Source organism: Lithobates pipiens, unplaced genomic scaffold (assembly GCF_037356315.1).
Source record: "Lithobates pipiens isolate NorthernLeopardFrog02 unplaced genomic scaffold, aLitPip1_a1.2 Scaffold_22, whole genome shotgun sequence".
Lineage (NCBI taxonomy): Eukaryota > Metazoa > Chordata > Amphibia > Anura > Ranidae > Lithobates > Lithobates pipiens.
This window is the reverse complement of record NW_027507784.1, coordinates 185,366,138-185,379,519: the sequence shown is the minus strand read 5'-3', so window position 1 is coordinate 185,379,519 and position 13,382 is coordinate 185,366,138. Positions and strand designations below refer to the sequence as shown.

The 13,382-nt window shown below is 49.3% G+C and overlaps 1 pseudogene; it reads right to left on the bottom strand.

Annotated features, from left to right (window-relative positions):
• Positions 1–12,748: 12,748 nt before the first annotated feature.
• LOC143925876 (5S ribosomal RNA) lies at positions 12,749–12,867 on the bottom strand (annotated as a pseudogene).
• Between the last annotated feature and the right edge of the window lie 515 nt (positions 12,868–13,382).

Here is a 13,382-nt window from a genome sequence, read left to right as displayed (position 1 = left end):
GAACTATGAATTCTGCTGTCTACCAAGAGATCCTGAAGGAGAATGTCCGACCATCTGTTCGTGTACTCAAGCTAAAACGAACTTGGGTTCTGCAGCAGGACAATGATCCTAAACACACCAGCAAGTCCACCACCGAATGGCTGAAGAAAAACAAAATGAAGACTTTGGAGTGGCCTAGCCAAAGTCCTGACCTGAATCCTATTAAGATGTTGTGGTATGACCTTAAAAAGGCCGTTCATGCTCGAAAACAGTCTAATGTAACTGAATTAGGACAATTCTGCAAAGATGAGTGGGCCAAAATTCCTCCAGGACGCTGTAAAAGCCTCATTGCACGTTATCGCAAACGCTTGGTTGCAGTTGTTGCTGCTAAGGGTGGCCCAACCAGTTATTAGGTTTAGGGGGCAATCACTTTTTCACACAGGGCCATGATGGTTTGGATTTTTTTTCACCTTTAATAATAAACACCTTCATTTACAAATTGCATTTTGTGTTTACTTGTGTTGTCCTTGACTATTGTTTAAATTGGTTTGATGTTCCGAAACACTTAAGTGTGACAAACATGCAAAGGAACAGGAAATGAGGAAGGGGGCAAACACTTTTTCACACCACTGTATATATATTTTTTTTTTTTCTTTTTTTTTATAGGGTTTTTTTTTTGTTTTTTTAAAATGTAGAATAATTTTTTTTCTATAATTGGAAGATTAATCATAGGATGAGGATGAATAAAAACATGTGGTATAACTCTGTGTGAATATAAGCAGCAAAGATACTTCACTTTTCTTGCATTACGAAGAAGAAAAGAACGGGCTATATTAAAAAACCACAAAATTAGCAGCATGACGAATATGCTAGCTTCAATACGAACACTAGTTTTACAAGACCGAGCGCTTCCGCCCTGTCCGCCCTGTAAATTCTTTCTGAGTATGCGCGGAACTTAGTTTGACGAACAAGCCTACACACGAGCGGACTGTCCGCTCAAACAAAGTTTCAGCGGACAGTTTTACGGAAATTCCAAAAAACTTTGTTCGTCAGACTGTCCGCTGAAACTGTCCGCTGAAGCCCACACACGAGCGGACTGTCCGCTGAAACACTGTTCAGCGGACAAAGTTGAGCGAACAGTCCCCGCGTGTGTACGCGGCCTCAGACTCCTTGTTTGTTTCGGTGGCTGGTTCGAAAAAAGGCATGGCAGTTTAGTTGGCCACCATTTACAGGTGGATCAGAGAGATTGTAGTACAAGCCTACTCCTTGAAGGGGCAGGTGCCCCCCTTTCCAGTCACGGCCCACTCCACCAGGGCAATTGGAACGTCTTGGGCCTTCCGACATCAAGCGTCTGTCGCTCAGGTGTGTAAAGCTTTGCAGGCGGCTGTATTTGTACTTGCACAATTGCACTTACATTTTTTCCTGTTTTTTGGTAAAAATACAGTACCTTTAAGTAAATGCACTGTTGCATTTGTTACCGCAGTTCTGAGGCGGTTTGGAGGCAGTGACAGTAAAAAAGTTCTTTGTTATTCCCACATACTGTTGTTTTAGTGGGTAAAGTTTTTATACTAGTTCCCACATGCCATTGTGGGTGAAGTTTTTATGCTGTTTTCCCACCCCTCATTTTGGCACTGCTTGGGGACGTCCCAATGGTCTAAGAAAGGAGCTGTGTCAGTCAGTGAACATGAAAATATGATTTTTTTGTACTTACCGTAAAATTTGACACAGCACCCTCCCCTCCTATTTTTAGCTATGTTGTACTGCTTGTTAACGTACCGAGGCTGCAGTAGCAGGCTGAGGGGTTGTTACCCAAGGGACCGCCCCTAGAAAGTTATAGTTTTAGTTAGTTTAGTTTAGTATAAGTTTACTATAGTTTTAGTTATAGTTTTATTATAAAATGTTCTGCCTAGTCCTCTCCTGAAGGTGGCGTACAAAAGAGTACAAAAAAGTACAAAAAAATCCAATTTTTCCTTGGCAGCCCTTTTACGTACTCTGGAATCCTATCTGCGCTCTGTTTGACCAGTCAAATCTACTCCCTAAGGTCTCATTCACACTTGATTTGCTCCCTAAAGAGCAATTCACATTTGAATCATTTGACATCTAGTGAAATGTATCTCCTGCTTTAACCCCTTGACCATTGCATGCACTTACAGAGTGGCCCCATTCACTTGAAAGTGGCCTCTGTACATTCTTGGCTGCTGTCTCTGCACACTAAAATGGAAGTGGATAAATGTGGTAAAACTGTGGCTTAACCTTAAGGGGTTTTTCCTGTTGATGGCAAACGCAGAGACCTATCTTACCACTACCTCAGTTTTAAAATAGAGAAAGCCGATGCTTCCTGTCCAAGGTAATGCGGTGCCCAGGGTAAAGATGGCAAACTGCACCCCACATCCCGGGTGTAAAGAAAGAGTCAGTGGGAATCAACTATGTTTCCTGTGTGTGCTGCTTTTTATTGCAGATCGAAAAGTGACTATTCCCTCTGTAAAGAGCCCTGTATTGTTGATTGTCAGCACAGGGCTCAGGGCAACATGTCACTTACCACCGTCACCTGCTGCCAGATGCCCCGTGTCATTCACCACCTTCTCCTGTTGCCAGATGCATTGTGCCACTTGCCATTGTCACCTACTCCCAGATGCAACATGTCACCACCGTCATCTGCTGCCAGATGCCACGTGTGATTTGCCACCGTCACCTGCTGCCAGATGCAGTGTGTCACTTGCCATCATCACTTGCTGTCAATTCCCACGTGTCATTTGCCACTGCCACCTGCTGCCAGATGCCACGTGTAATTCGTCACCGTCACCTGCTGCCAGATGCAGCGTGTCACTTACCATCATCACCTGCTGCCAGATGCAGCATGTCACTTGCCATCGTCGCCTGCTGCCAGATGCCACATGTCATTTGCCACTGTCACCTGCTGCCAGATGCCATATGTCATTTGTCAGGTCACCTGCTGCCAGATGTAGCGTGCCACTTACCACCGTCACCTGCTGCCAGATACCTTGTGTCATTTATCACTTGCTGCCAGATGCAGCATGTTACTTGCCAACCATAGCCTGGCTCTCTCCCTCCCCTTCAGTTGGGCATGCTGGGGACTGCAGTTTCCCTCTTTAGATTGCAATGGGCCAGTCCTTGGGCATACATATCCCATGATCCTCCTTTGTGCTTCTTTTTTCTTCTTCTTCTGCCCAATAGGAAGCAGAGGGCGCTGTTCCCCTTTCCCGGGTACAGCAGCATGAAAAGGGGGAAGAAGATCCTGAAGCTGCTCTCTCTCCACAGAGACACAGTCGCTCTCCCCATTCCTGAGCGAAGAAGGGAGGGGGAATGGGCAGGAAACAGAGTCCTCTCCTGTACAGCAGCGGCTCGAGGGGGGGGGCAGCACAGTTTCTCCTCCGCTCGCCGCTCCTATCATTTGCAAGTGGGGAGAGCACGCAGAATGTGGGTCCACAGCAACTGGGCTTCGGTGCCCTTCCCCCTCTACCTTTGCTCGTGGCACCTGCCTTGGATCAGCCATTATTATAGCTATTAGCGGCACCAGTGGCTAGTATGTACAGACACAAACACACACACACACACACACACACAGTTGAGAAGCACATTGTACCCTCTCCCTTCAACAAATTGTACTGCCCAGGGCATCCGCCCCTTCCGCCCCTGCCTTGTACCAGCCCTTCTTCCTGTGTAGCGTCGACTCCTGTCACAGGCGGAGTGATACCAAATGTACTCTTCCTGTCACAAGAGTGATACAGGAAACATCAGCTTTGCTCTCTACTGCAGCCGTATGCTTCCTCCAGAACCACATCCTGCAACACTGATGCTCGTTGATGGAGGGTTGGGAACCCATGATCTGGTACAACAGCAACCAGGAATACCCACCAGCAGTGCCAGCAGTACCCACCAGGGATACCCACCAGCAGTGCCAGCAGTACCCACCAGGGATACCCACCAGCTGTACCCACCAAGGAAACCCACCAGGGATGCCCACCAACAGTGCCAGCAGTACCCACCAAGGATACCCACCAGCCATAGCCATCAAGGATACCCACCAGCCGTACCCAATAGGGATGCCCCCTACAGTGCCAGCAAAACCCACCAGGGATACTCACCAGCAGTACCCACCAGGGATACCCAACAGTGCCAGCAGTAACCACCAGGGATACCAAGCAGCGGTACCCACCAGGGATACCCACCAACAGTTCCCACCAGGGATTCCCACCAGCAGTACCCCCTAGGGATACCCACTAACAGTGCCAGCAATACCCACCAAGGATACCCACCAGCAGTACCCACGAGGGATACTCACTAGCAGTACCATCCACCAGGGATGCCCACTAGCCATACAATCCAACAGGGATACACATCAGCAGTACCCACCAGGGATACCCGCCAGCCATACCATCCACCAAGGGTACCCACCAGCAGCAGCAGCCGCCATCCATAGCTGCCCTGGGGACAGCAGCAGCTGCCATCCATAGCTGCCCTGGGGACAGCAGCAGCTGCATGCCATACATGCCTGGAGGACAGCCAGCAGCAGCTGCTGGTCATAGCTGCCCTAGGGACAGCAGCAGATGCCAGCCATACCCGCCTGGGGTACAGCAGCAGCCACCAATCATACCAGCCTGAGGGACAGCAGCAGCCAGCTATACATGCAGGAATCCTGAGGAAGAAGTGACAATTGAGGTCAGTTAAAGTGAAGGTAAACCACAGTGCATCAGTGTGAAAGCAGCCTTATGCCGCGTACACGCGACCGAACTTTCCGGTAGAATAGGTCCGGCGGAGTTTCGACAGGCTTTCCGAATGAATGAACTTAGCTACACGTTTTGAATGTGATGACGTAAGACAGGACTAAAAAAAGGAAGTTCAATAGCCAGTAGCCAATAGCTTCCCTTGCGTTGTATTTGGTCCATCGGACCAGCATACAGACGAACAGTTTTCCCGATAGGAATTGAGTCCGTCGGAACAGATTTGAAACATGTTCTATTTCTAGGTCCATCTGATTTTTTTAATGAAGAACGGTCGGATTAGCCCAAACATGATCGGATTGTCCGACGGACTGATTCTGCCGGAAAGTCCGGTTGTGTGTACGCGGAATTAGGCCTCCTTCACGCGATCGGTTCAATCGGGTCCGCCTGTCCGTTTTTCGGGTGGACCCAATCAGACCCTCCATTCACCTCGAGTGGCAGATGTAGATGGATTTGTGTCCTTTTACACCTGCCTATCTCCAATCTGATCCGCTTATAAAAACAGAAGGAGGTCAGTCCCCTACCGTCTGGGTGAATAGGACTGGAGGGCTAAAGTGGCCCTCGCTCTTCAAATGTTGCAGGTTGGGCACCACTGCTCTAGCCTCTCCTGGTTGTTTTCAGTGTTCAGAGGTTCACTGTTCCTCCCAGGTTTCTTTTAGAACCATTAAATGTCATGGAAATTTAGGGTAGAGTCACACCAGGTGTGATGGGACTGCCTTAGCGGCTTTTCCACTGCAAGACCAGGCAAAATGCCTTGTCTTCCTGGTGTGGCCAATTCACAGCACTGTGTTGTGGTGTTTGGGCAGTGTGTGCTGAAGAAAAAGTACTGGGTGCTGTACTTTTTTTTCCAGCACAGTACAGGGACTGCATGCCAGTAGATAGAACTTCATGAAGTGTCACTGTGTGACATCTCAATAAATATTATTTAGGGGGAATTCACACCAGGATCGCTGCATCAGAACTGCTGGCACTGCAATGCACACCAGCAGCTGCCTGTGTGAATGGACCTTTAAAGGGTAACTCCACTTTCATGGGAAAAAAAATGAGCACATAAAAACAAATTAAAAGAGAAGTAATTTTTTTTTTCAGTTTCATACTTACCTAGATGGAAGCAGCATCAGTCCCCCCGGTGTCTCTGTGCGGTTAGAAGCGAACGATCGAATATCGCCAGTAGCTCGGTTCTCAGCTCCCCGAGCAGACATCTGCAGACTGTCAATCAGCAGCTCTCCGTTCTGCTCCCTCCTTGCTCATTGGAGCGCTGAGCTGTGGAGGGTTGAGAAGCACCCGTCTCAGCCTATAAGTGGCTTGCTGAGAGGCTGAGAGGGGTGTCAGTTCAGACACCTGGCAAATCCAGACTTCCATTGTGGGGATGACGCGGTGCCTGGACTAATTTCTGTGACATTAGCAGAGAGCGGACTTCAGCCTGCTCTCTGCTGAAAACGGGTTACAGAAGTGTGAAATGAATTGCACTCCTGTGATCCATAAGAAAAACCCAGCCAAGCAAGCTTTGGCTGGACTTCTCCTTTAATATAACATGTACAGTTGTGGCACAAGTCATATTTTAATTGAATGTTATTAAAAATGGCCTTTCCCTTTCAATCTGCAGCACTGTCATTTTCTGAAAAATGCAATGCAATATGGCTACCTTGAGGCATTCTGTATACAGATGGTGTACAGAACACCCCCAGAAATGCCTTTTCCTGCTTGTGTGATTGGCTTACTGATTTTCCCAGAAGTCTGCACTAAGATGCAAATCAGATTTTGGGTATCCCCTACAACAAAATTTCATTTTTGGGGAGATACTCCCAAAGGGAAATCACATCTAAAGGGATGCAGACCCTGCTATTTTACTCATTAGAGCCCTGCAGGCGCGCCATATGATTGATAATTAAAATCACTTCCACAGATTCACTTTGCAGATGGACACAAACATACAAACAGCTCTTACTTTACAATAACAAGAGGTAGGAATCTGCATTAAAGTTTGTTAAAACACCTGCAATGTACATAGATCACCCAGAGGGGAATGTTTTTTTCTTAACAAAAGCGTTATTCTTTAAGGTTCAGCAGCATGAGTTATTCAGTTATTCCAAATCGTCAGAGAATTAGCTACTGTAGCAGGAGAACAGGCAGACAGTCATTTGGGTGCTCGGAGTGGCATTTGAACTGGTCTAGGCAGGATTTATATACACATGAGATGAAGAAGTCAAAGAAATTAAAGTTGATTATTTACAGAGTAGTAACTGACTGTATGTCTAGATGTGGTGGTCAACATGGGACCTTGAAGGACAGGTACAAGCTTAGGCAATTAGGAACTCCTTCAAGTGTTATTGGGGCTTTAATCAGTAATCAGCTTAATTGCTGAGGCTGCCTTTTTTTCACATCGCAAAATTATAATAAGCTTTAGCCTAGGTCAGGGGTGTCCAAACTTTTTTCAAAGAGGGCCAGATTTGATGAAGTGAACATGCTTGAGGGCCGACCATTATGCCTGACATTCTTTAAACCATTAAAATTCGGTCTATGTGTGTTCGTTCGAGCACTAATACACTGCCCAACAAGAATTCTCTTTCCTTTGTGGCTGTGTGTGGTGAACAGATGAGCGTGGGCGTTTTATTGGGATATACTGTATTTATCGGCTTATAACACGCACCTTAACTTTAAAAAGTAAGTTTCAGGAAGAAATCTTACATTTTAAATAAAGGTCTGTGAAGCAAAATAAGGGTCAGTGATCATCAATGCAGCCTAATCAGTGCCCATCTGCAGATTCACAAGACTCACAAGTGCCATGCAGCACCCACCGTATTGCCACGAATGCAGCACCCACCGTATTACCATGAACGCAGCACCCACATTATCATTAATGCAGCACCCACAATATCATTGATGCAGCGCCCACATTGACATGAATGCAGACTCACTATTGCCGGCAGTTCAGCCTGATTCATGTCCATCTGCAGCTTTGAGGAGACAGGGAGGGGGTGGGACAAGTGCCGACAAACAGGAGAAACTCCTGTTTTCTCGGCTGCCTCTTTAATTGAAAGTCCCTCCTCCTGTGATGGACAGAACAGTTGTCCAATGGCAGCGCAGGAGACGGGACTTCCTTTTACACAGGACGCCGTGTAAACAGGAAATACTCCTGTATCCTGTACGGCCAGGGCCGGTGCTACCACTAGGCGGACTAGGCAACCGCCTAGGGCGCACTGCCGCCTAGGGCGCCCGGCCGCTGGTTAGTCTATTCCTCTCCTACACTTTCCACAGAGCTTGCAAGTATCCACCAGGCAGCCACTCTGATATGTGTCAAGCAGCAGCACCAACCCCCGCCTCCCCCCGCGCAGCTCTCCACTCTGACATCGTGTCCAACAAACACAGTGCCCCCCCCCCCTAGAGCGCTCCCCCGCCCTGACGTGTGTCCGGCAATGATTGATTCCCCCTCTCTGCTCTGACATCATGATGTCCCATCAGATCAGCTACACACTTCTCCCGAGTCCCGCCCCTCCTGTGGGCTCCGTCCAATCCACCTCCAGCATGTCTGCCCCAAGCAGCTTCACACTTCTCTCCAGCCTCGTCCCTCCTGTGAGCTCCGTCTGTGAAGGGGAGGTGGGCGGGAAGATTAAAATCAAGCAGCCGAGCCAACAGCCACACTGAGAAACTGCTGCATGAACCAGTGAGCCTCCGGGGACCATTCCAAGTGAGTGATCACTTTCACTGACCAGAGCCTGCTCCCCCCCTCTCTCTCTGACCTCTGTCACCCCTCTCTTTCTCTCTCTCTGACCCCCCCTCTTTCTCTCTCTGACCCCTCCTCTCCCTTCTCTGTCTCTCCGACCCCCCCTCTCCCTTCTCTCTCTCTCTGACCCCCCTCTCCCTTCTCTCTCTCTCTCTCTAACCCCCCTCTTTCTCTCTATCTCTCTCTGACCCCCCCTCTCCCTTCTCTCTCTCTTTGACCCCCCCTCTCCCTTCTCTCTCTCTCTGACCCCCCCTCTTTCTCTCTATCTCTCTCTGACCCCCCCCCTCTCTCTCTGACCCCCCCTCTCCCTTCTCTCTCTCTTTGACCCCCCTCTCCCTTCTCTCTCTCTCTGACCCCCCTCTTTCTCTCTATCTCTCTCTGACCCCCCCCTCTCTCTCTGACCCCCCCTCTCCCTTCTCTCTCTTTGACCCCCCTCTCCCTTCTCTCTCTCTCTGACCCCCCCTCTCTCTCTGACCTCTGTCACCCCTCTTTCTCTCTATGACCCCCCTATTTCTCTCTCTCTCTCTCTCTGATGCCCCCTCTCTCTCTCTCTGATGCCCCCCTCTCTCTCTCTGATTCCCCCCCTCTCTCTCTCTGATGCCCCCTCTCTCTCTCTCTCTCTCTGATGCCCCCTCTTTCTCATGCCCCCTCTCTCTCTGATGCCCCCTCTCTTTCTCTCTCTCTCTGATGCCCCTCCCTCTCTCTCTCTGATGCCCCCTCTCTCTCTCTCTGATGCCCCCCTCTCTCTGACGCCCCTTTCTCTCTCTCCCTGACCTCTGTCACCCCCTGTCTCTCTCCCTGACCTCTCTCTGACCCCCATCTCTCTCTCTGACCCCCCTTTTCCCTATCTCCCTGTTCTCTGTCACCCCATGTCTCTCTCTGACCCTCTCTCTCTCTGACCCCCCCTCTCTCTGACCTCTCTCTCTCTCTCTCTCTCTCTGACCCCCCTTTTCTCTCTCTGACCCCCCTTTTCTCTCTCTCTCTGACTGACCCCTCTCTCTCTCTCTCTCTCTCTGACGCTCCTTTCTCTCTCTCTCCCTGACCTCTCTGTCACCCCCTGTCTCTCTCCCTGACCTCTCTCTGACCCCCATCTCTCTCTGACCCCCCTTTTCTCTATCTCCCTGTTCTCTCTGTCACCCCCTCTCTCTCTCTCTCTGTCACCCCCTCTCTCTCTCTGTCACCCCCTCTCTCTCTCTCTCTGTCACCCCCTCTCTCTCTCTCTCTCTGTCACCCCCCCCCTCTCTCGCTCTCTCTCTGACCTCTCTCTCTGACCTCTCTCTCTCTGACCTCTCTCTCTCTCTCTCTCTGACCTCTCTCTCTCTCTCTCTGACCTCTCTCTCTCTGACCTCTCTCTCTCTCTCTGACCTCTCTCTCTCTCTCTGACCTCTCTCTCTCTCTCTCTGACACCCCCTTTCTTACCCCCTCTCTCTCTCTCTGATGCCCCCCTCTCTTTCTGTCTAACACCCCCTCTCTCTCTCTGACTGACCCCTCTCTCTCTGATGCCCCCCTCTCTCTCTGACCCCCCTTTCTCTATCTCTCTGACCTCTGTCACCCCCTGTCTCTCTCCCTGACCTCTCTCTCTGACCCCCATCTCTCTCTCTAACCCCCCTTTTCTCTTTCTCTATCTCCCTGTTATCTGTCACCCCATGTCTCTCTCTCCCTGACCTCTCTCTCTCTGTCTCTCTCTCTCTCTGTCTCTCTCACCTCTCCCCGACCCCCCCCTCTCTGACCCCCCCCTCTCTGACCCCCCCTCTCTCTGACCCCTCTCTCTCTCTCTGACCCCTCGCTCTCTCTCTGACCCCTCGCTCTCTCTCTCTGACCCCTCTCTCTCTCTCTCTCTGACCCCTCTCTCTCTCTCTCTCTGACCCCTCTCTCTCTCTCTCTCTGACCCCTCTCTCTCTCTCTCTCTCTCTGACCCCTCTCTGACCCCCTCTCTCTGACCCCCTCTCTCTGACCCCCTCTCTCTGACCCCCTCTCTCTGACCCCCCTTTTTTTCTCTCTCTGACACCCCCTTCTCTCCCTAACCTCTCTCTGTCACCCCCTGTCTCTCTCCCTGACCCCCCTCTTTCTCTCCCCCTCTCTCCCTGACCTCTGTCGCTCCCTGACCTCTCTCTCTCTCTCTCTCTCTCTCTCACCCTCCCTCTTTCTTGACCTCTCTCTTTCACCCCCTGTCTCTCTCTCCCCTGACCCCCCTCACTCTCTCTCCTTGCCAGCACTGGAAGTAGCTTTACTCCAGTCTATCTCCTGTTTTAACTCCTTCCTTCCCATCATCTGCCTATACATTGATGTATAACAGAATTACTTGATTAACTTTATCCAGTTAAAGTGGTATTAAAGTAAAGCAAAATATGTATTATACTGCAGCTTACCAATTCTTAGATGGGTGGCTGCATTCGTTTTGTTTTTAGGTTTTCTCTTTTATATTCACCTGGTGATCCTGCTAGTAAGTCTGTTTTTCAAATGAACGAGCTGTCTTGCAGATGTAGCAGTTAGAGGGTTGAATTAAACCATTGAACCTGGCAAACTCAGTGGAGTCGGGGGCGGAGCCAGAGGGGGGTGGCAAAATTAGGTTTCGCCTAGGGTGTCAAAAATCCTTGCACCGGCCCTGTGTACGGCACTTGTCCCGTCCCCTCCAAGGCATTTATATCTTTTGTGGCCCCGGTCCTTCTGGGATTTGTTGGGGGTCACAAAAGATATACATGTCAAAATTACCAGGCGGGCTGTCCGAAACCAGAATGTGGGACACGATTGGCCCGCAGGCCGGACTTTGGACATCCCTGATCTAGGTAGATCTTACAGAGCCTGAAAGCCCCCAATTCTTCAGATTGTGGGTTTCAATAGCCAAACCATTAAATTTGGCATTTGTAAGGCAGGATGGAACACTGGTACCTGCGAGAGCAGGTGTGGACATGGTGGTAGGGTCCATGGGTCCCCTACCACCACCTTTACGATCTCTGCATACCAAGATCTTCTGGGCCACAAGAACCCCCGACTTCCCTTCCTGCTTGATTCTTGCAAAGCAGTCGTGGTAGCAGCGGAATAGGAGGGAATGCATAAATCAGTGAAAACTGATCCCACGGGGTCACCAAGGGACCTGTTCCGTATGTGAGTGGATCCCTTGTTCTTGACACAAAGTTGTCGACCTTGTTGTTGAAACTGGGCACATCCCACACCCATCTTTGGTATATAGCCAGGAAGATGTCGAAGTGAAAGGACCATTCTCCCAGGAACAACTGCCGGCGACTCAAGTAGTCCGCCTGCCAGTTTTCTACACCCAGAAAGAAAATTGCCGATATGCACCTCACATGCCTTTCTGCCCAGGTTAGGATATGTTTTACCTCTCCCTGGGCTGCATGACTTCTGGTGCCCTCCTGGTGATTGAAATAAGCCACTGCTGGGGCATTGTCAGATTGAATCCTGATAGGACGATTCCACAACCTGAATGTCCAGGCCCTTATAGCTAGGCGCTCTGCCCGAATCTGTAGAATGTTGATGGGCAAGGTCTTTCTGGTTCTGGACCATTTCCCTTGGACAGTCCTTATTTCAGGACTGTTTCCCAACCCAAAAGGCCGGCCGGCATATGTTGTTACCACCTTCCAGGTAACTGGTAAAAAGGATCTCCTCTTCTGCAGATTCTTGGATATCCTCCACCAACTGAAGGCTCTGGCACACCCCTGGCAACAGACACATTGGAAAATCTAGTGTAGGGACCTTCTTGTTCCAGGTAGACAGGATAACATTTTGCAGCAGTCTCGAATGAAACTGAGCTTAGGGAACCATTTTTAAAAAAGCCACCATCTTTCCTAACAAACTCATGCAAAGGCAAATAGAAGGATCCTTCTTCGCCCTGACCACCTGAACAAGCTCCCTTATGGAACTGATCTTAGCTTGGGGTAAAAACACCCTCTTATGGGCTGTATCTACAATCAGACCCAAGTACTCTGAGCCTTCTTTAATGGTTTTAAAGATCTCTCTAGGTTGAGGCCCAACCTAGGTATCAGGCTTTAGTGCTCCGTCTTACAGGTTTCCTCCCCCAGAACTTCCTTTGTCCTTGGGGTTGACCGTGAGGTCCTCTTGAACCTGACGGTGGAGATCGTCGTGACTGCCTGGAGGCTGATACCCCTGGCACTGGAGAAAAGGCCCGTTTAAATGAGGGATGTCTACTCCTTTTCTTAACTGGCAAAAAAAGGTACCTTTCTCCATCCCCAAACAGCCTTTCATCATGGAAAGGAAAACCAGCCAAGAGCTTTTGCATGGCCCTTCGGCTGACCAACTTTTCAACCATCAGATTCTACACATCTGTTGCCTACAGCACCTGGTATTCCCAGGCGGACTCCCATCCAGGTACTAACCAGGCATGACTCTGCTTAGCCTCCAAGATCAGATGAAATTTGATGCTTTCAGGGTGATGTAGCCGTAGACCAATAACCCAGGTGTAAAGAGAGAGGTTTAAAGAACAGAATCTCTGATTGCGTCAATTGCAAACACAAAGCCTCTGGTAGCTTGGCTAAATCCTGAGCCTGCTGTTCACGGAAAACCTTGAGCACTAGTCTCAAATGGTCTCTCAGGGATTAACATAACCCAATTGCCGCCACTGCAGGTTTCCAATATTTTATCAGTTGGATCCCTAAGCATTTTAACATTGTCAACCGGACAAGGCAAATTTCACAGAGGATATAGCAGTGTCTATTGCTGGTATACCCCACATATTTGTAAATTTTTCCTCCATAGGATAAAGTGTTGAGAACTTTTTAGGAAGAAATTTTTTTTTATCTGGGTGATCCCACTCAGAATACATAAACTTTTCCAGCAATGAATGAACAGAAAAAGCATGCAAAGCCTGAGGAAGTTTTAGTGAACCCAAACAAGTGGGCTCTTCAGCCGACTCAGTTAAGGATAGTTTAAATTTGGAACGGACCATCTCAGTAAGAGATTGC